The 22,988-nt window shown below is 39.6% G+C and overlaps 1 protein-coding gene across 6 annotated transcripts in view; it reads left to right on the forward strand.

Annotated features, from left to right (window-relative positions):
• Window positions 1-22,988, forward strand: part of DAB1 (DAB adaptor protein 1) — a 705,741-nt gene that overhangs the window by 217,010 nt on the left and 465,743 nt on the right. For all 6 annotated transcript variants that reach the window (XM_056532962.1, XM_056532964.1, XM_056532963.1 and 3 more), the window contains exon 2: window positions 15,012-15,062. The gene's annotated coding sequence lies outside the window, so the exon portion shown is untranslated. The remainder of the gene's footprint in view (window positions 1-15,011; window positions 15,063-22,988) is intronic.

Genomic DNA, 22,988 nt, shown 5'->3' on the forward strand with positions numbered 1-22,988 from the left:
ATACTGCTCCTATATACAAGAATATAACTACTATAATACTGCTCCTATATACAAGAATATAACTACTATAATACTGCCCCCTATATACAAGAATATAACTACTATAATACTGCCCCTATATACAGGAATATAACTACTATAATACTGCTCCTATATACAAGAATATAACTACTATAATACTGATCCTATATACTAGAATATAACTACTATAATACTGTTCCTATATACAAGAATATAACTACTATAATACTGCTCCCTATATACAAGAATATAACTACTATAATACTGCTCCTATATACAAGAATATAACTACTATAATACTGCTCCTATATACAAGAATATAACTACTATAATACTGCTCCGATATACAAGAATATAACTACTATAATACTGCTCAGATATACAAGAATATAACTGCTATAATACTGCCTCCTATATACAAGAATATAACTACTATAATACTGCTCCCTATATACAAGAATATAACTACTATAATACTGCTCCTATATACAAGAATATAACTACTATAATACTGATCCTATATACTAGAATATAACTACTATAATACTGTTCCTATATACAAGAATATAACTACTATAATACTGCTCCCTATATACAAGAATATAACTACTATAATACTGCTCCTATATACAAGAATATAACTACTATAATACTGCTCCTATATACAAGAATATAACTACTATAATACTGCTCCTATATACAAGAATATAACTACTATAATACTGCTCCTATATACAAGAATATAACTACTATAATACTGCTTCTATATACAAGAATATAACTACTATAATACTGCTCCTATATACAAGAATATAACTACTATAATACTGCCCCTATATACAAGAATATAACTACTATAATACTGCTCCTATATACAAGAATATAACTACTATAATACTGCTCCTATATACAAGAATATAACTACTATAATACTGCTACTTTATACAAGAATATAACTACTATAATACTGCTACTTTATACAAGAATATAACTACTATAATATTGTCTCCTATATACAAGAATATAACTACTATAATACTGCTCCTATATACAAGAATATAACTACTATAATACTGCTCCTATATACAAGAATATAACTACTATAATACTGCTCCTATATACAAGAATATAACTACTATAATACTGCTCCTATATACAAGAATATAACTACTATAATACTGCCCCTATATACAGGAATATAACTACTATAATACTGCTCCTATATACAAGAATATAACTACTATAATACTGTACCCTATATACAAGAATATAACTACTATAATACTGCCCCTATATACAGGAATATAATTACTATAATACTGCTCCTATATACAAGAATATAACTACTATAATACTGCTCCTATATACAAGAATATATCCACTATATTTCAGCATCAATAAACAAAAATGTACCTTTTTGAAATTCTTCATGTTATATTATTATTATTATAATCAGAAGGACAATGTCATCTTTCCGTGATTGCTTCTTCATTTCTCTTACACATTTTTCCGTATTTGATGCTTTATTAGTCTTTAATTTTTTATAAATTGATGAGGATTGTATCCGTCCCCCCCAGAGACTTGTTCAGCTATTAATATTTAACATGATTTTCGGGGTCGTCTGAGGCCTCTTCACACATGATTACAACGTATCTGTAAAGAGAAGGAAAATCAGCGGATCTTTAATTATGTAAATAATGTTCGTTGACTTTCGGGATATCGGTGCAGATTTACACGATCCCCAGGAAAACATGTAGAACTGATTTTAATTTAATGCATAAATAGCAGCTCAGGCGCCGCACGCCGCGATCCCTCATCACCGCTGACTTTGAGAAGTCTTTGTCCTTTGAAACAATGTATCCAGTTATTCAGAAAACATAGATTCAGGTCGTGACGTCTCAGGTTCGGAGGTCAAAGTGCGCTCTTAGGGTGTAAAATCACATTCAAAGCCGCAATAAAAGTTTGCACAGGTCATTCTCATACAAGCTTTAAAGGGGCACTCCGAAGGAAAAAACATTTTCAAACCAATGGGTGCCAAAAAGTTGTACAGAGTTGTAAATTACTTCTATTAAAAAGTCTTAATCCTTCCAGTACTTATCAGCTGCTGTATGCTCCACAGGAAGTTGTGTAGTTCTTTCTAGTCTGACCACAGTGCTCTCTGCTGACAACACTGTCCATGTCAGGAACTCTCCAGAGCTGTAGTAAATCCCCATAGCAAACCTCTCCTGCTCTGGACAGTTCCTGACACGGACAGAGGTGACAGCAGAGAGCACTGTGGTCTGACCGGAAAGAACTACACAACTCCCTGTGGAGCATCTGATAAGTACTGATAAGCAGCAGCTGATAAGTACTGAAAGGGTTCAAATTTTTTAATAGTGGTAATTTACAAATCTGTTGAACTTTCTGGCACCAGTTGGTTTGAAAATATTTTATTCCTCCAGAGTACCCCTTTAAAGCAGTGGTCTCAAACAGTGGCCCTACAGATGTGGCAAAACTTCAACTTCCAGCATGCCCAGACAGCCATTGGCAGGGGGCCATGGGGACACTGAGGGACACTGCCTGACAGGGCAGGAGAGTACAGGGAAACACGATCCCGTACTGGGCCACCACACTTTTGTTATAGAATTGATTGTTGCGCCAATGTTTCACAGATCACAGCCGGTGGTACGTTGGGAGATTGACTCATCTCTTTTCGGACGCCATTTGACAATACAGGTTCAGAGCCGGGGGTATATTGGGGGCAGAAGTGCACGAGATGCGGTTTACTGGATACATTGCTTCTTCTCTTTGGTGTGAACCGCGCTGTTATAACGCATGAGCGTTCCCAGTCACGAATGTCACTTCTGCTCCTCCGGGGTGAAATGTTACTGTGAATCTAAGATGACTCAAAATGAAGGTGTGAATCCTTGAGTCCATTAGGAGCCGGCCGTGTCATCCATTATGAATCCAATATGTCATATGCTAAAAATATCCCTCCCCGCAGGCTGCGCGCTCTGGATTCTGCTGTTTGCTACTTTGCAGTTACTATTTCCTTTTTTTTTGTTATGGGAAGTTTGTTGCTTTGTTTAATTCTGTAATTTTTTTTATTTTTATTTTTTATTTTTTTGCTCCTTTTGTATTGAGCTGTTGGTTACATTCTATATCTAAGGCAGTGTTTCCCAATCAGGGTGCCTCCAGCTGTTTCAAAACTACAACTCCCAGCATGCCTTTAAGTAGGCCCTGTCAGCAGAAAAACATGGGTGGAAATAGATAGATAGATAGATAGATAGATAGATATGAGATATATAGATATAGATAGATATGAGATAGATAGATATGAGATAGATAGATAGATGGATAGATAGATAGAGAGATAGATATGAGATAGATAGATAGATAGATAGATAGATAGAGAGATAGATATGAGATAGATATATATGAGATAGATAGATAGATAGATAGATAGATATGAGATATATAGATATAGATAGATATGAGATAGATAGATATGAGATATATATATAGATAGATAGATAGATAGATAGATAGATAGATATGAGATACACAGATATGAGATACATAGATAGATATGAGATAGATAGATAGATAGATAGATAGATATGAGATAGATAGATAGATATGAGATAGATAGATAGATAGATATGAGATCGATAGATAGATATGAGTGAGATAGATAGATATGAGATAGATAGATATGAGAGAGATGAGATAGATAGATATGAGATAGATAGATAGATAGATAGATAGATATGAGATAGATAGATAGATAGATATGAGATAGATAGATATGAGAGAGATGAGATAGATAGATAGAAATGAGATAGATATGAGATAGATAGATATGAGATGGATAGATATGAGATAGATAGATAGATATGAGATAGATAGATAGATATGAGATAGATATGAGATAGATAGATAGATAGATAGATAGATAGATAGAAATGAGATAGATATGAGATAGATAGATATGAGATAGATAGATAGATAGATATGAGATAGATATGAGATAGATAGATATGAGATAGATAGATATGAGATAGATAGATATGAGATAGATATGAGATAGATAGATAGATATGAGATAGATAGATATGAGATAGATAGATAGATAGATATGAGATAGATATGAGATAGATAGATAGATAGATAGATATGAGATAGATAGATATGAGATAGATATGAGATAGATAGATATGAGATAGATAGATATGAGATAGATAGATATGAGATAGATAGATATGAGATAGATAGATAGATAGATATGAGATATATAGATATGAGATAGATAGATATGAGATAGATAGATAAGAGATAGATAGATATGAGATAGATAGATAGATAGATATGAGATAGATAGATAGATAGATAGATATGAGATAGATATGAGATAGATAGATATGAGATAGATAGATAGATAGATAGATATGAGATAGATAGATAGATATCCATTGCTCACACAGATTGTAGATTACATTGTTTACACTGATATTTGATCCCATTTTGCCGCAGACTCATCTGCAGAGATATCCGGGGTTGTTGAGTGTGGAGACGGTTTTATGAATCCTACATTCCCGACTAGAAGGTTCATTGCGGTGACACATCATGTCTGCTTCTTTCTGCCATGTCATATTGAATTAGAGGCGATTCTCTTGTTTCTTCCGCCCGCAGTGCAGAGAGGGAAATACGTAGATTGAGACTGACACAAAAGTGCAGGGGAGTAATCAGAGGGAAAGTAGTCCGTTTTCTTCAGATCTTATTTACTGACGCAGATCTGAATGACGGATCACTCGTCTCATAACCTTCACCAGTCGCGGCTGCGGCTCTGAGAGCGGAACCTTCTACCTCGCGGAGACGTGACGCGGCACTCTCTCTCTCTCTCTCTCTCTCTCTGCAGAGCCATTACTTCTAATTAAAATGTTTGCATAAAAAATACGGAACATAAACAGTAACGTTGTGTCAATCCGTCATCCGCCAGACCCTAATAGTGATGAATGTTCCTCTAATGTGGCCGGGATACAATGTAACCAGGCGGGGGATGAGGAAGAGGAGAAAGGCTTCATGTTCTGGTTTATAGAGGAATTAAAACAGTGGACTCAAACAGTGGCCCTCCAGATGTTGCAAAACTTCAACTTCCAGCATGCCCGGACAGCTGTTGGCTGTCCAAACATGCTGGGAGTTGAAGTTTTGCAACACCTGGAGGACCAAAGTTTAAGACCACTGCATTAGAAGATCATAAGAGGCAAAAATTCAGCTGTAACTCCACTCAGAATTAATTCAGATGGATTAGCTCACTGAGGGATAAGGTTACAGCTGTCTATAGATGTCTTTGGAAAAAAGAGGAGGGAGGGGAGGGTAGTTAGAGTGACACAGATTAAGAGAGACACAAAAAAGCAAGTGAAAGCTCTAATAGGTGTTATATCTCCACAGGGCTAAATTCACAGCTTACACTGCTCAGTTCTGCTCTATAATGACCTCCATGCTACTTCTCCTTCCAAGGGTTTGCTAAAGAGATATAGGGGAGCAAATAGTCTGTCATGTTGGGAGTTGAAGTTTCACAGCATCTAGAGGGCCACAGTTTGAGACCACTGTTTTAGAAGATCATAAGATGCAGAAATTCAGCTGGAAATCCACTCAGGATTAATTCAGATTGATTAACTCACTGAGGGGTCAGATTACAGCTGTCTATAGAAGTCTTTGGAGAACAGAGATGGGAGGGGAAGGGGTTTGAGTTACACAGATTAGGAGACACACAAAAAAGCAGGTGAAAGCACTAATAGGTGTTGTATCTCCACAGGGCTAAATTCACAACTTAAACTGCTCAGTTCTGCTCTATAATGTCCTCCATGCTGCTGCTCCTTCCGAGGGTACGCTAAAGAGATATAGGGGAGCAAATATACTGTCATGTTGGGAGTTGAAGTTTTGCAGCATCTAGAGGGCAACAGTTTGAGACCACTGTTTTAGAAGATCATAAGATGCAGAAATTCAGCTGAAAATCCACTCAGGATTAATTCAGATGGATTAATTCACTGAGGGTCAGAAGTCTTTGGAGAACAGAGGTGGGAGGGGAAGGGGTTTGAGTTACACAGATTAGGAGACACACAGAAAAGGTGAAAACACTAATAGGTGTTATATCTCCACTGCTCAGTTCTGCTCTATAATGTCCTCCATGCTGCTGCTCCTTCTGAGGGTACGCTAAAGAGATATAGGGGAGCAAATATACTGTCATGTTGGGAGTTTTGTAGCATCTGGAGGGCCACAGTTTTACACCATTGAATTAGAAGATGGCCATAGATGTGGGGACTCCAACTCTAATCCAGTCCCAATTTCCCAATACATTAACTATTACGGGGAATATTTTGGTGAATCTGAGGTCCACAATGACTGAAACACCGAAACATTCCCTAGAAGATGCCATATGTGATAAAGCTGATCCTGACCTGTGAGGTGACCCAGAAGGGATCGATAAGTCTCGGTGACATAAGTAAAAGGTCCCCGGTGACTTTGTTTCACTGTAAATCATTAATAATTCAGGCTCCATGATTCTATAGAACATTTATCGCCTGCACTTTGTGACTCTACAAACTGACCCTGAAGCCGCCCTTGTAATATGTAGACATGGAGTTCTATAGCAAAACTTGGAATGGTCCCCACTTTACCATAAGCAGCGAGTATAGAAAAAAAATAGGGTATGAATACTTTTTGAGCTGAGCAAACTTTGAGGCAATGAACTAAGCCTCAAAACACTTTATTACACTGGCTTAGATAGGTAAACCCCTGTATAACACTGATAGGAATGTATTTAACTAGTTGTAAAGGGGTTTTAAGGCTCAGTTATGGCGACATGCGGTAACCGTTGGTAACTGACAGCTTGTTTAATGCACTAGCGGAGTTTGTATGCGTATTATCACTAAAATAAAGCTGTATTAGGTATTCCTGGTAACGTGTCTTAAGATGCTTTTAACTATGTATTTATGTTAAACCCACATAGAAATGCTGTTTTGTTGGTTGTTTATTAAACCCAGAAAACACACGTAACTTGGCCTTGTGATAATACTCATAGTGATGTCACAGTACAGGATAATACTCAGTGATGTCACATTACAGGGATAATACACACAGTGATGTCACAGTACAGGGATAATACACAGTGATGTCACAGTACAGGGATAATACACACAGTGATGTCACAGTACAGGGATAATACACAGTGATGTCACAGTACAGGGATAATACACAGTGATGTCACAGTACAGGGATAATACACAGTGATGTCACAGTACAGGGATAATGCACAGTGATGTCACAGTACAGGGATAATGCACAGTGATGTCACAGTACAGGGATAATACACAGCGATGTCACAGTACTGGGATAATACACAGTGATGTCACAGTACAGGGATAATACACAGTGATGTCACACTACAGGGATAATACACAGTGATGTCACAGTACAGGGATAATACACACAGTGATGTCACAGTACAGGGATAATACACACAGTGATGTCACAGTACAGGGATAATACACACAGTGATGTCACAGTACAGGGATAATACACACAGTGATGTCACAGTACAGGGATAATACACAGTGATGTCACAGTAAAGGGGTAATACACAGTGATGTCACAGTACAGGGATAATACACAGTGATGTCACAGTACAGGGATAATACACAGTGATGTCACAGTACAGGGATAATACACAGTGATGTCACAGTACAGGAATAATACACAGTGATGTCACAGTACAGGGATAATACACAGTGATGTCACAGTACAGGGATAATACACAGTGATGTCACAGTACAGGGATAATATACAGTGATGTCACAGTACAGGGATAATACACAGTGATGTCACAGTACAGGGATAATATACAGTGATGTCACAGTACAGGGATAATACACAGTGATGTCACAGTACAGGGATAATATACACAGTGATGTCACAGTACAGGGATAATACACAGTGATGTCACAGTACAGAGATAATACACACAGTGATGTCACAGTACAGGGATAATACACAGTGATGTCACAGTACAGGGATAATACACAGTGATGTCACAGTACAGGGATAATACACAGTGATGTCACAGTACAGGGATAATACACAGTGATGTCACAGTACAGGGATAATATACACAGTGATGTCACAGTACAGGGATAATATACACAGTGATGTCACAGTACAGGGATAATACACACAGTGATGTCACAGTACAGGGATAATATACAGTGATTTCACAGTACAGGGCTAATACACAGTGATGTCACAGTACAGGGATAATACACACAGTGATGTCACAGTACAGGGATAATACACAGTGATGTCACAGTACAGGGGTAATACACAGTGATGTCACAGTATAGCCAAGCTCAGTCAGAGCCATGCTGGGAGTTGTAGTTTTGTACCATGTGGGGAGCCACAGGTTGTCATCCACTGATCTGTAGCACAGGATACTGTGATGGCCATTTGCATGTACAGATTGTGAGTTTGCAGCTGTAGCTCTCGGCCGCCTTTAGGGCTCATACGTACAATACATAAGATTTATCATAAATTCCCTTTGGTTACAGTGTAGCAGCCACATTCAGTCTATAAAAACCAATACACATAATAATCAGACGTTCTCATACCTGATGTGCCCTGAACTACAGAGAGCGAAGCGAACACGACCGCGCTGAGGAGAAGCCATTAATAATGCCGTACGTAAATTACGAGTTATCTGAAATCCACCGAAATCTCCGGCAGCTTCTTATCTAAATAGTAACAAAAATCTGCTACAATGTATCCAGTGAATCATTACAATTCAAGGATCAACCTTTATTCATACTGTAATGTGCCTGCACTGGGTCATGTGATTTTAATAGTGGCCAATGATTGTAGATGCCATGTTTGCGCAAACAAGTTTCAAGTGTCTAGAAAAGTGGGTGGGGTTTAGTTGAAGTGGGGTGGTCACATGAGTCCAACATTAACCCTTTTGCCATATGACAGCTAAATGATGGACTCTGAATCGGTGGTCTCAAACTGTGGCCATCCAGCTGTTGCAAAACTTCAACTCCCACCATGCACGGACAGCCGTTGGCTGTCCGGGCATGCTGGGAGTTGTAGTTTTGCAACAGCTGAAGGCACACTGGTTGGAAAACACTGGTCAAAGGCTGTCTGGGCATGCTTGGAGTTGTAGTTTTGCAACAGCTGGAGGCACACTGGTTGGGAAATACTGGCCTGAGGCTGTCCGGGCATGCTGGCAGTTGTAGTTTTGCAACAGCTGGAGGCACACTGGTTGGTAAACACTGGCCTAAGGATGCCCAGGCATGCTGGAAGTTGTAATCGTGCAACAGCTGGAGGCACACTGGGTGGGAAACACTGGCCTAAGGCTGTCCAGACATGCTTGGAGTTGTAGTTTTGCAACAGCTGGAGGCACACTGGTTGGGAAACACTGGCCAAAGGCTTTCTGGGCATGCTGGGAGTTGTAGTTTTGCAACAGCTGGAGGCACACTGGTTGGGAAACACTTGCCTAAGGCCATCCGGGCATGTTGGGAGTTGATGTTTTGCAACATCTGGAGGGCCACCGTTTGAGAACACTGCTCTAAATAATTAGCTCTGCTACATCACTACATGGTAACAGATCATGCTTTTTCATTGCTTGAGTATGTCTCCTCTTGTCAATGTTGCAAAATGACAGTTTCGGCACTGCTATATCCATACATAGAAACATATCGTGCATTTCCATCACTTAAGTATTTTCCCATGTGACAGTAATGCGGAATAACAGCCTCAGCTCTGCTGCATCTGTGCATAGTAACAAACAATGTATTTCCTCTGCTTATGTTCCCTCCTTAAAGGGGTACTACCGTGGAAAACTTTTTTTTTTTTTTTTTTTTATTCAACTGGTGCCAGAAAGTTAAACAGGTTTGTAAAGGACTTCTATTAACAAATCTTAATCCTTCCAGTACTTTTTAGTACTTTTGTATACTACAGAGGAAATGTTTATCTTTTTGGATTTCTCTTATGTCATGACCACAGTGCTCTCTGCTGACCTCTGCTGTCCATTTTAGGAACTGTCCAGAGCAGGATAAGTTTGCTATGGGGATTTTCTCCTGCTCTGGACAGTTTCTAAAATGGACAGCAGAGGTCAGCAGAGAGCACTGTGGTCGTGGCATAAGAGAAATCCAAAAAAGATAAACATTTCCTCTGTAGGATACAGCCCTTAAAAAGTACTGGAAGGATTTTAAGATTTTTTAATAGAAGTAATTTACAAATCTGTTTCACTTTCTGGCACCAGTTGATTAAAAAAAATAAAAATAAAAGTTTTCCAGGGTAGTACCCCTTTAATGGTTTTTCCAAATGACAACATCGGCTCTGCTTTATCTGTAGCTAGACCTTCTTTTACCTGGTCCAAAAGTTCAGTTTCCTGCCTTAGCCCCGGTCCTAATTACCCTGGTCAAGGCAAAATGGCTCGTTAGAGACAGTTCCATTGTTTGTGTGTTCCCCTTTTGGACAGTGCTGCAAAATGGCCGCTTCAGCTCTGCTACACCTGTACATAGTAATAGACGTTGGACTTGCATTGCTAGGACAGCGCTGCAGGGCATTGCCAGCTCTACCGCTCATAATGAGTCTCGGCAGGGCAGCTTCTCCACCTGGTAATTCAGTTCCCGCGCCCTTCCTGTGCCCGGCTATTACCGGAGCCCGCTCTACTAATAACCTATACAAATGTTATATATTATCCAGCAAACAGATCGCGCTTGTTATACACCGAGGAGCAATAAGGGCGTCTATGGGCAAACAGCGGCGTTGCCAACCTCATTTCAATCACGCTAAATGAATCGAATCGCTGTTGTGCGATGGGAGTTTTCTTTCTCCCACATCACATATGTTACGTCTTCTCTCCCAGGAAACCATCAGTCTGCAAAAAAAATATGGCTCCAGTAACCTTAAGTAATCGCCATAGAGGAAAACGGATGAAAAAGTAACCCTTCAACTGCCTGGCCCTGGGGGGGTGAGGGGACACACACCCTCTTCTTTAAAACATAAAAACCAGAGGGAACCCCCATAACCTCTAAAAACATTTTCTGACATTATAAATAAATAAATAAATAAATAATAATAATATATATACAGTGGTCCCTCAAGTTACAATATTAAAGGGGTACAGTGGTCCCTCAACATATGATATTAATTGGTTCCAGGAGAACCATCATATGTTGAAACCATCATATGTCGAGTACATATGTCTATGTAAAAATGGTAATTGGTTCTGGGGCCTTGGAACCATTGTATGTTGAATACATATCTCTATGGGAAACTGCTAATTGGTTCTGGGATGACCATTGTATGTGGAGTGTATGGGGAGTGTTTAACAAACCAGGGTGCCTCCAGCTGTTGCACAACTACAACTCCCAGCATGCATGTACAGCCATTGACTGTCTGGGCATGCTGGGAGTTATAGTTTTGCAAAAGCTGGAGGCCCACTGATAGGGAAACATTGATGTATGGGGTGTATAGTGTGTCTATGTATTGTATGTGATGTGTGACATTGTATACAGTACTGTACAGTTCTTTATATACCTTCAGGGGGGACAGAATGTCCTCCATTACCATCCTGCCGACTACAGCTCTATAGGAAAGGAAGGGGAGGGCAGCCAGCAGCTCATTGGATGCCTGCAGCAAGATGCTGCAGGCTATTGGCTATGGCTGCACTGGGGGGCGGAGCTTACACAGAGCTCACAGTGGAAGCCTGCGTGAGTTAGCAGGACAGCATGTGAGTAACAGGAGGCAGAACGGGGCACACGGGGACATTATACAGCTATCTGTCAGTTGCTGAAGTTGTCAGCGCTGTCAGATAGCTGTTTGTACGATGGCCCCGACACACAGCAGCATCATATGTCGAGGCTGCCTTCAACATACGATGGGCTCTGAGAGGCCATCATATGTTGAAATGATCATATGTCGGGGCCATCATAAGTCAGGGGGTCACTGTATTCCATGAAAAAACTATTTTTTTATATATCAACTGGCTCCAGAAAGTTAAACAGATTTGTAAATGACTTCTATTAACAAAATCTTAATCCTTTCAATAATTATCAACTGCTGAAGTTGAGTTGTTGTTTTCTGTCTGGCAACAGTGTGCAGTTCCCGAGACAAGCAGAGATGTCAGCAGAGAGCAGAGTAGAAGAGGTTTGCTATGGAGATTTGCTTCTAAACTGGGCGGTTCCCGAGGCACGTGTCATCAGAGAGCACTTAGACAGAAAAAAACAGCTCAACTTCAGCAGCTCATAAGTACTGAAAGGATTAAGATTTTTTAATAGAAGTCATTTACAAATCTGTTTAACTTTCTGGAGCCAGTTGATATTTAAAAAAAAGTTTTTTCCTGGATAACCCCTTTAATTGGTTCCAGGACGACCATTGTATGTTGAAACCATCGTATGTTGAGACCAGAACTCTATGGAAACCTGGTAGTTGGTTCTGAAGCCCCAAAATGTCATCTGAAAAAAAGGCAAAAGTAATGATTAAAGATAAATAAGTAGGTAACTAATACAGATAAAGCAAATCCTTACATATAAAAGTGATAAAGAGCTGCTGGGAGCTGTAAATCACTGTCTATTTCAGCGTTTCTCAACCAGGGTGCCTCCAGCTGTTGCAAAACTACAACTCCCAGCATGCCCGGACAGCCTTTGGCTGTCCGGGCATGCTGGGAGTTGTAGTTTTGCAACAGCTGGAGGCAACCTCTTTGGGAAACACTGGTCTAGGCAGAGGACAGAAGCTTCTTCAGGGTCCTGTAAAGAACACACAATGTCCTAAAAAAAAGGAAAATGGAGCTGCCCTCACCTGATGCCCAAAGGAGCAGCTAACCCTGGCGCAGGTAAAGAGTGCAGAACATGTAATACCACCCTGTACTGTAGGGGGCGCTACCAGACACCAGTCAGTGCATACACTTCAGTAATACAGGTAAAGAGTACAGAACATGTAATACCTCCCTGTACTGTAGGGGGAGCTACCAGACACCAGTCAGTGCATACACTTCAGTAATACAGGTAAAGAGTACAGAACATGTAATACCTCCCTGTACTGTAGGGGGCGCTACCAGACACCAGTCAGTGCATACACTTCAGTAATACAGGTAAAGAGTACAGAACATGTAATACCTCCCTGTACTGTAGGGGGAGCTACCAGACACCAGTCAGTGCATACACTTCAGTAATACAGGTAAAGAGTACAGAACATGTAATACCTCCCTGTACTGTAGGGGGCGCTACCAGACACCAGTCAGTGCATACACTTCAGTAATACAGGTAAAGAGTACAGAACATGTAATACCTCCCTGTACTGTAGGGGGCTCTACCAGACACCAGTCAGTGCATACACTTCAGTAATACAGGTAAAGAGTACAGAACATGTAATACCTCCCTGTACTGTAGGCGGCGCTACCAGACACCAGTCAGTACATACACTTCAGTAATACAGGTAACGAGTACAGAACATGTAATACCTCCCTGTACTGTAGGGGGCGCTACCAGACACCAGTCAGTGCATACACTTCAGTAATACAGGTAAAGAGTACAGAACATGTAATACCTCCCTGTACTGTAGGGGAGCGCTACCAGACATCGTCAGTGCATGCACTTTAGGAATACACGGGTTTTACCAGTGAAATATCCATTCTGATTGTTCGGTTCTTCCAGCCATTGACACGTTTCGCAGACTCCATAGCATTGTATGTTGAGTCTGGTTTCAAGTTACAATGGTCCAGAAAAGGCCATTGTATGTTGAAACTATTGTATGTCGAGGCCATTGTAAGTTGAGGGATCACTGTATTATATATTTATTATATTTTCTTACTTATTTCAAGATCTCTGCTTGCTGTCAGTGAACTGGAATATCCTTGTTTACATCCGGAAGGTTGAAAACCACAGCTGACCATTTGCTACATTTGTGTCCAATCTAAACAATCCCCTGTAAGCTAAACAGTGTGGATTCCCCAGTGATATATTTTACTTGCATTGAGACATTGTAACAAACTATAAAGAGAGGCGATGGGTGAGGATGGTCACTTATGGTTCATGGCTGGTTTTCACATTAAGTAGTCTTAAATGGTCACTAACGTTTCAACAGACTTTGCCAAAATTCATATTACAAGCAAATATAAGAAACTTTGTGATCTTATTAGAGAAAAACACTTTTCTTTTCTCTTTAGTTTCAAAGTCTATCCTATGAAGAGGAAGGAGTAGGAGGGAAGTGTTATGTCAGCTCTCCGTAGAAGTCTATGGAGACTGGAGTGGAAAAAGGAGGGCGCTGCAGAGAAACACAGAGCAGCTACTAAAAGCTCTAGTTTGTGTTATATCAGGTTACAGCTGCCTATAAAAGTCTATGGGGAGGGGAGGAATAGAAGGGAACTGAAGCATATGATAGAGAAATAGTCACAGAGAAGCTGACAAAAGCTCCTGTTTTAGTTCAAAGCCGCCCATAGAAGTCTATGAAAAGTGGGTAGGGAGAGAGCTGCAGAGAAACAACGAGATGTTACTGAAAGCTCTAGTAGGTGTTAAATCAAGTTTCAGCCATCCATAAAAGTCTATGGAGAGTGGAAGGCGCTGCAGGGAAATACAGAGCAACAGTTGAAAGCTCTAGTGTTTTATCTCCTACTAGTGCTAGATTCACAGCTTACACTGCTCAGTACTGCTCTATAATGTCCTCTATGCTGCTTTTGAGAGTTTGATCTTGATCTCTTCTATGTGTGCAGTATATGGAGACATCATAGCAGATAGTCTACTAGCTCAGGGACAACTGAATATTAGAGACAGAAATTGGTAAAAAAAAAAAAATAATGCCATATACAAGTTATATAGTGGGCAGAAATAGTGCAGCTCCTCATGTACACACAGGACAGTGTATCTTGAAATGTTATATGAATGGCATGCTTTAAATGTGTCCAAAACTCGTGAATGTAAAGAAATACTTATTGTTTTTTTTCCCTTCTTTTCCTGTAGGTGATGAATCTTCTTGAAAACATTCAGAATACTGTGAAATCATTATATAAGGTAATAATAAATTCATAGTTTTTATAATAATTGTGATAAACATTGTCAGCGCTACATTTCAGATGATCCCTTTTACCGCTGCTGCTTTATAGACATTACCCTAGCATTTTATTAGCGATGAATACAATGGTATATAAGACCTCCCACCACTAGGGGAACTCCAAGGTTTATGAAAAATAGAGTTTAAAGTGGTACTCCACTGGCCAGATTTTTGAACATTTAGTTATGAACGCTGTGTGCGCGCTGCAGGAGTCAGCCACACCCCCTTTTGACATCACGCCACGCTCCCTCAATGCAAGTCTATGGGAGGGGTCGTCACGCCCCCTCCCATAGACTTGCATTGAGAGGGTGTGGAGTGACGTCATGAGGGGGTGTGGCCGATTCCTGCAGCACGCACACATCGTTCGGAACTAAATGTTCCAAACGCTGGCCAGTGGAGTACCCCTTTAATGGGGGCTGCATAAATATAAATTGTGAATTTCCCCTAGTAGTAGAAGTTGTAGTTCGCCAGAAATTTATCATGTTGTATTATGTCAAAGTAAAGAGAATTTGGAGAACAATTTAGGCAACACCCCAAGTTGGAGATTTGATTATCGAAAGCCTCGTCAGTCACGGATTGGTCGCTTTATGACCCCGGTATTGTTTATAGAGTCTTATCCCCCAGACTCATCACAAATAGTAAGTCCACAAAGTTGTTAAAAGTTTCATTTACTTATTTTTTTCATTTTATCAGTTGCTAGCAAGGTTATGTGATGGCAAAATTGTTCCTAAATAGTCACTGCTGTTTCATACAACTCTGCATAAATCAGTACGAAGAAATATAACAATTTTTGTAATACATCTTAAATTTATCATTCGCTCAAAAAATGTATCATTCAATCAAAACTGCTCAAGTCTATCTTGAGTAAACAGCACACTGAGGGATCAGGTTACAGCTGTCTATTGGAGTCTTTAGAGATAGAAGGGGGAGAAAAAAAATGCAAAGTGAAACAGACAAACAGAAGCTGCTGTAAGCTCTTATAAGTATTATTTAACATCTTACACTTCTCAATACTGCTCTATAATGTCCTCCTTGCTGCTTCTTTTTCTGAGGGTATGCTGTAGAGATAAAGGGAAGCAGGTTCCTTTCTTCTGTATGTGCTAGAGATATAGAGGAGCAGGATGTGTGCAGTATATGAAGACATCATAGCATATAGTTTATACCCACTGGTACAGAGACAACTGAACATTAGAGGTGGAGTCTACAGAGGGAAAAACTGGTGTAAAATACTATTTTCTAGTTAATATAAGTTATATAAAGACCAGAGATAGTGCTAATTCTGATGTGCGCACAATTTGCAGCTATCCTAGCATAGTTAATAAGCAAGTTGACCTTTGTGCAGTATGTTTGCAGTAGGCGGGGCCTATATCAGCCAATTAGATTGTATTTAACACTTTTTTTTAAGATATCGGAAAATAAAACAAACTTCCAATTTATTTCCTTTTTTACATTCACTATTTTTCTAATATCCTCCTGAAGTTCCCTTCCATATCATGGATCCAATGCACAACAGGCAGCAATTTAAATTTCCAATATCACGGTTTACTTATTCGGCGTTCTTAATGTCTCCGGCAAAATGATCCTTTCTCAGAGTCCAGACCCGGCAGGGAGTCCGATAATAAACATAAAATTGTTTTGTTGATGGCATTGAAAGGGATTAGCTGTGAAGGTGCAATAATCCTACACGTCCGTACAAGGTAGAAATGCAAATATTCAGACTGTACGTGTGGGGGACGAGCTCAGCGTATCTGGCTACAATGTTACCGTTCTCCTTGTAGAAAATAAGACATAGTTATAATGATGCAGCAGAGCTGAGGACGTTTTAGGTCTTGCCTTTCTAAATTGAAGCACACTGTGTGATTAGCGGTTGTCACCAGGAGTAGCTGCGACTGACAATACATTGCAGTATTATAGGATACACATCTGTTCTGAGGCACAAGGGCCCTGACAGTAAAGGGTCTCCTGCTGCTGTTGTAGGCAAAATGCTGTCCCATAGTATCTAAATCTCAGTAATATAATAGTGGTGTACTGTACTAATAATGCCACCACATCATACTCATAACTAATGGTGCTGTGCAGTACTAATAAATAATACTTCCACCTCATACACATAAATAATAGCATTGTAACATACTAATAAATAATACCATCTGCTCATACACATAAATAATAGCACTATACACTACTAATAAATAATATCACTACCTCATACACATAAATAATAGCACTATTCACTATTAATAAATAACACCACCCCTCATACACATAAATAATAGCACTATACACTACTAATAAATAACACCACCCCTCATACACATAAATTATAGCACTATACCCTACTAATAAATAACACCAACCCTCATACACATAAATTATAGCACTATACCCTACTAATAAATAACACCAACCCTCATACACATAAATTATAGCACTATACACTACTAATAAATAACACCAAACCTCATACACATAAATTATAGCACTATACCCGACTAATAAATAACACCACCCCTCATACACATAAATTATAGCACTATACCCTACTAATAAATAACACCAACCCTCATACACATAAATTATAGCACTATACCCTACTAATAAATAACACCAACCCTCATACACATAAATTATAGCACTATACCCTACTAATAAATAACACCAACCCTCATACACATAAATTATAGCACTATACCCGACTAATAAATAACACCACCCCTCATACACATAAATTATAGCACTATACCCTACTAATAAATAACACCAACCCTCATGCACATAAATTATAGCACTATACCCTACTAATAAATAACACTACATCATACTAAAAAATAGTGCTGTACAATACTAATACCTCCACATCACACACACAAATAATAGCACTGAACAGTACCAATAAAGAATACTGCCACCTCATACACATAAATAATAGCATTGTAACATACTAATAAATAATACCACCAGGTCATAAATATAAACCATAGTGCTGTACAGTCATAATAAATAATACCACCACCCCATATACATATATAATAGCACAATACAGTACTAAAAAATACCACCATCTCATATACAAAAATATAAGTGCTGTACAGTCATAAAAAATAATACTACCACCTCATATACATAAGTAATAGCACCATACAGTACTAATGAATAATACCACCAGCTCATACACATAAATAATAGCGCTGAACAGTCATAAAAAATAGTACCACCACCTCATATACATAAATAGTAGTGTCATACTGTAGTTGCAAAATTGCAAGTCCCAGCATACCTGAACAGCCTTTGGCGAGTTTTTCCCAACCAGTGTGCCTCCAGCTGTTGCAATACTACAACTCCCAGCATGCCGGGATAGCCTAAGGCCAGTGTTTCCCAACCAGTGTGTCCAGGCATGCTGGGAGTTGTGGTTTTGCAGCTGGGGGCACCCTGGTTGGGAAACACTGATCTATATGTTAATTATTTGGCAAATCATAAGGCTGTGATACATTTTACAATCTATTTGAAAGCCGAAACTGTAGTTTTTAAAACTTCTGAAATACTTTGTAACTTCTTCCGCATTCGCCATCTCTTTGCATTCACAAAAAGCAGCGCAGTTTTTTTTCATAAATTTTTTTTTTTAACAAAAATCACTCACAAAAGAGAAAAGAGATAAAGGGTAAAATGATGTATTCTGTCAACAAGACAATGATGGTGATGGATTTCTAATAGTGTCATTCCCAGCTGTGTTCACTGATGTAATCGTCCCCAAAAAGTACATTGTTTACAAGGCCCATGGGTGTAATCTTCCGCCTGACTGGAGAGGATGCTAATAGCTGCCATATTTGTGTTTAAGGACCTACCGAAGATTCCGCTAAGTGTTTTAGCGCAATGAGCCGTGAGGAAGTCATTTTATATTTAGACTTAATCATTCCCTCTTTTTTTTTTTTTTTCAACATAATCGTCATAAAATCGCAAAATTTAATGAATCCAAAATGGCAGGTATAATTGGCGAGAATCGTCCTGTGCCGTCGCCGCCGCCGCATTAAAATTAGCATGAATCATTTGGAGTATAATGAAAACGATTATGAAGGACTGGAAATAAAAATTAAAAAAAAATCTGGTTTAGTGAATTAAAAGAAAAAAAAAATCTGTTCAGAGGGGGATCAGATGTTTAGGACGATTTCAGGGATGAGTAGTCATAAGCGGGACCAGATCTGGAGCAGTAGAGTCAATTCATATAGGTTGTAGTATTACTCTGCTTCAGTGTTTCCCAACCAGGGTACCTCCAGCTGTTACACAACTACAACTCCCAGCATGCCCAGAGAGCCTTAGCCCAGTGTCTCCCAACCAGTGCGCCTCCAGCTGTTGCAAAACTATAACCCCCAGCATGCCGGGACAGCTAAAGGCTGTCCAGGCATGCTGGTAATTGACGTTTTGAAACAGCTGGAGGCGCACTGGTTGGTAAACATTAATTCAATGCATGCACTTATCATTAAATGATTGTATGTTGGGAGTTGTAGGCATCCTGATTGGAAAACTGCTCTACTCACAAGGGGTTACCTAATGGAATGCATCATCTTAAAAAGACCTAATGTTTAAATCAAGTTAATTTATTTATTTATTTTCATTGGTATTGTTTTTCTCTTATTTATTTTCTTTCAAATTTTCCTATATATTTTAAAAAATAATTCTAAAATCTTACAGTTTCCATTCTGTCCGCTAGGGTTAATATTAAGTTGAGACTTCCTGTTCCATCTGTGATGATAGGGAGGATGCTGCTCATAAGTAATCTGTACAGGATTAGATTAGAAGATAGAGAAGACAATAGGAGCTCAGCCTAACCCCCCCCCCCCCCCCCCCCGTCGTGGAATGACTTTTTCAAAGGTCACAGAGCACGCCCAGTAACGTTTTCCATTCATGTGAATGAGGCAGCTCCTGTCTATTGTTCCCTGTGTCCATGGGGCTTTCTGTAAAGTATATGTCTTAATACATAATAATATACTAAAAATAAATTAAAAAAAAATTACTAAATTACATATTGTTAGTATCTGGTGCAAATCTGGGATAACTATTGCTTTTGAAAACTTCCATTTCATAAATATTCAGTTCAGTGGTTTACAGCACTGTGACTGCAGCACTGGGGTCCTTGATTCGAACCGAGGGCAACATGAGCATAAAGGTTGTATATTCCCCTAATGTTTGTGTTGGGGTCCTCCAGGTCTTTCCACACTCCTAAAACATACTTAAAGGGGTTATCCAGGAAAAAACATATTTTTATATATGAACTGGCTCCAGAAAGTTAAACAGATTTGTAAATTACTTCTATTATACAATCTAAATCCTTTCAGTACTTATGAGCTTCTGAAGTTGAGTTGTTCTTTACTGTCTAAGTTCTCTCTGATGACACCTGTCTCGGGAACCACCCAGTTTAGAAGCAAATCCCCATGGCAAACCTCTTCTACTCTGTTTAACAAATCTGTTTAACTTTCTGGAGCCAGTTCATATATATATATATATATATATATATAAAAAGTTTTTTCCTGGAATACCCCTTTTAGATATTTGCTCCCCTGTGTGTATCCGAATGGGGACAATCTTTATACAGCACTGCAATGTATGTTATCACTATAAAAGCAATGTCAAAAAAACAAACAACTAAATAAAAATAAAAAATCCAAGCTATAGGAAGACATGTACCATTTAATGGAATACCCTCGCTTTTCATCAGTAGCCTTTTTGTGTTCTTCCCTTCTACTTTTGATGCGAACAGTCTGCTCTGTTGTCTGTAGCCCAATGTCCTGTCTGGTGTCAGACTTCCTATGTACAAGACGACGTAGCCAGGAGTTCAGGCGACTCTTCCAGGATGTTGGTGCGGTCATGGTTTAGTGTAGTGGGATGGAAATAAGGTTAGCTGAATTCCCAACTAGAGTGTGCAAAGGAACAGAAAGTCTGATACATTGGAGATAAAGTTGGCTGAATTCCCAACTAGAGTGTGCAAAGGAACAGGAAGTCTGATACACCAGAATTACAAAACAAAATAGCCTTATTTATCTGTATATGATCATTTATTACACACTCGAGAATAGATTTAATTGTCAGACAACCCCAGTAAGCCTTGTCTGGTATCATGGATCCTAACATTGTGCCATAGGCCGTTATGGGCCAAAATATTAACTCTATATGCCTTTGATTTTATGTAGAATCCTTGTGCATGGTCACTGGCACCAATCCATTCAGTATTCAGCTGGTATTTCTCCACTAGAGGCAATGATTCTAAGGGAGATTACAATGTCTACTGGAGGCACCATATAGCGTTGTACAACAGTGTACGGAATACTTACAGGTCTTAACAACAGACCAGAATGTAGTTCTGTGTCCAAGGGCGTATGTACCATTGTGATAGACCATTTGGTTTCTATGGGACCCATCGGAGTGAGGAGGCTTCTCCTGGTTGGTCCCATTCCTTGTTCCAATTATAACAAATCAAACAAATATAGGAACCATTCTTTGCCAATTTTAAAGGCCTCCTATTTGGGTTTCATCATTGACTCCCATCCTAGATCCCTCCAAAATTTCTAACTCCATCAACAAATTTGAAACCTTCCCCGATACCTTTCCCTTAAATGGGCACTCTCATTAAAACTAATTTTTGCTATTGCACTTCTTATGGTAAATATAAAATCTTTCTAATATACTTTCTTTAAAAAAAAAATGAAGTTTTCTATGTTTCATTTGTGTTTAAAAAAGCTGCCACTAGGTGTCTCCCTACTTGTCCAAAGCACATTTCCCCCCCATCTCTTGCACAGACTTTGGACTCCTGCTCGCCTGGCAGAAGTCCAAAATCAGGAAATGCAGTCTGGAGTGCTGAGGAGTGTGTGTGAAGCCTTAGCCAATCATAGCTCATCTCACACTGGACTGCTCTGGGTTGTGTGTAGCAGAGTGAGGGAGGAAGTTCTCCCCTGTATGGCTTCAGATGATGTCACGCCTGCTGGGGAACGCCCCTTCCCAGTCTGTGAATCTGACTGAGACTGAGCAGAAGATACAGAGTAATATCAAGGTAGAAAACTAAAAAATAATAAAAATAAAGGCCGGGGGTGGTTTATCATGATGGGGGCAGTGACCTGGGAGGATTATAACATTTAACAAGATCATGAGAGGTACTCTTTAAAAGGGTACTTCACTGCCCCAGTGTTCGGAACATTTTGTTCCTAACGCTGGGTGCGGGCTGTGGGGGTTGTGACATCACACCCAAGCCCCTTGATGTCACGCCACACCCCCTGAATGCAAGTCTATGAGAGGGGGCGTGGCACCGCCACGCCCCCTCCCATAGACTTGCATTCAGGGGGTGTGGCGTGATGCCACAAGGGGCATGGTGTCACTAAGGGCGTGGCCATGATGTCCACGCACCAAATGTTCGGAACAAAGTGTTCCAAATGCTGGGGCAGTGGAGTACCCCTTTAAAGGTAAGGTAAAATATTAAAATATTACCCTCCTTCCCTCAGCCCACCAGGGACTATCATTACAATAGGCATCATATAAGAATACGGAATAGGCATAACCCACGACGTGTCCTCCCATCTCTCCTGCAGATCTTCCACAAGTTGCTCCAGATTGACTGCAATAACTCAGACAATAATAAGACGCGCGGCTCCAAATGTGTCCTAATATGTCCCCACGATCCGGCTGGATGAGCAGCAACCTGTGTGAACAGATAGAATTCAATAATACCCAAAGCAATTGCCATGAACTGAATGGTGACCGAAAAAAAGAAAAGCAAATCCACTGGAGCCGACCCTGGAAGCAGAAAATTAAATTAGAAAATATCAGATAACTTTAAGATAATTGTCCTGAATGGGATAGAAAATGGCCTGCATTTGTCTCCAAGGCCGGGTTAATGTGTTGGA

Source organism: Hyla sarda, chromosome 7, assembly GCF_029499605.1.
Source record: "Hyla sarda isolate aHylSar1 chromosome 7, aHylSar1.hap1, whole genome shotgun sequence".
Taxonomy (NCBI): Eukaryota; Metazoa; Chordata; class Amphibia; order Anura; family Hylidae; genus Hyla; species Hyla sarda.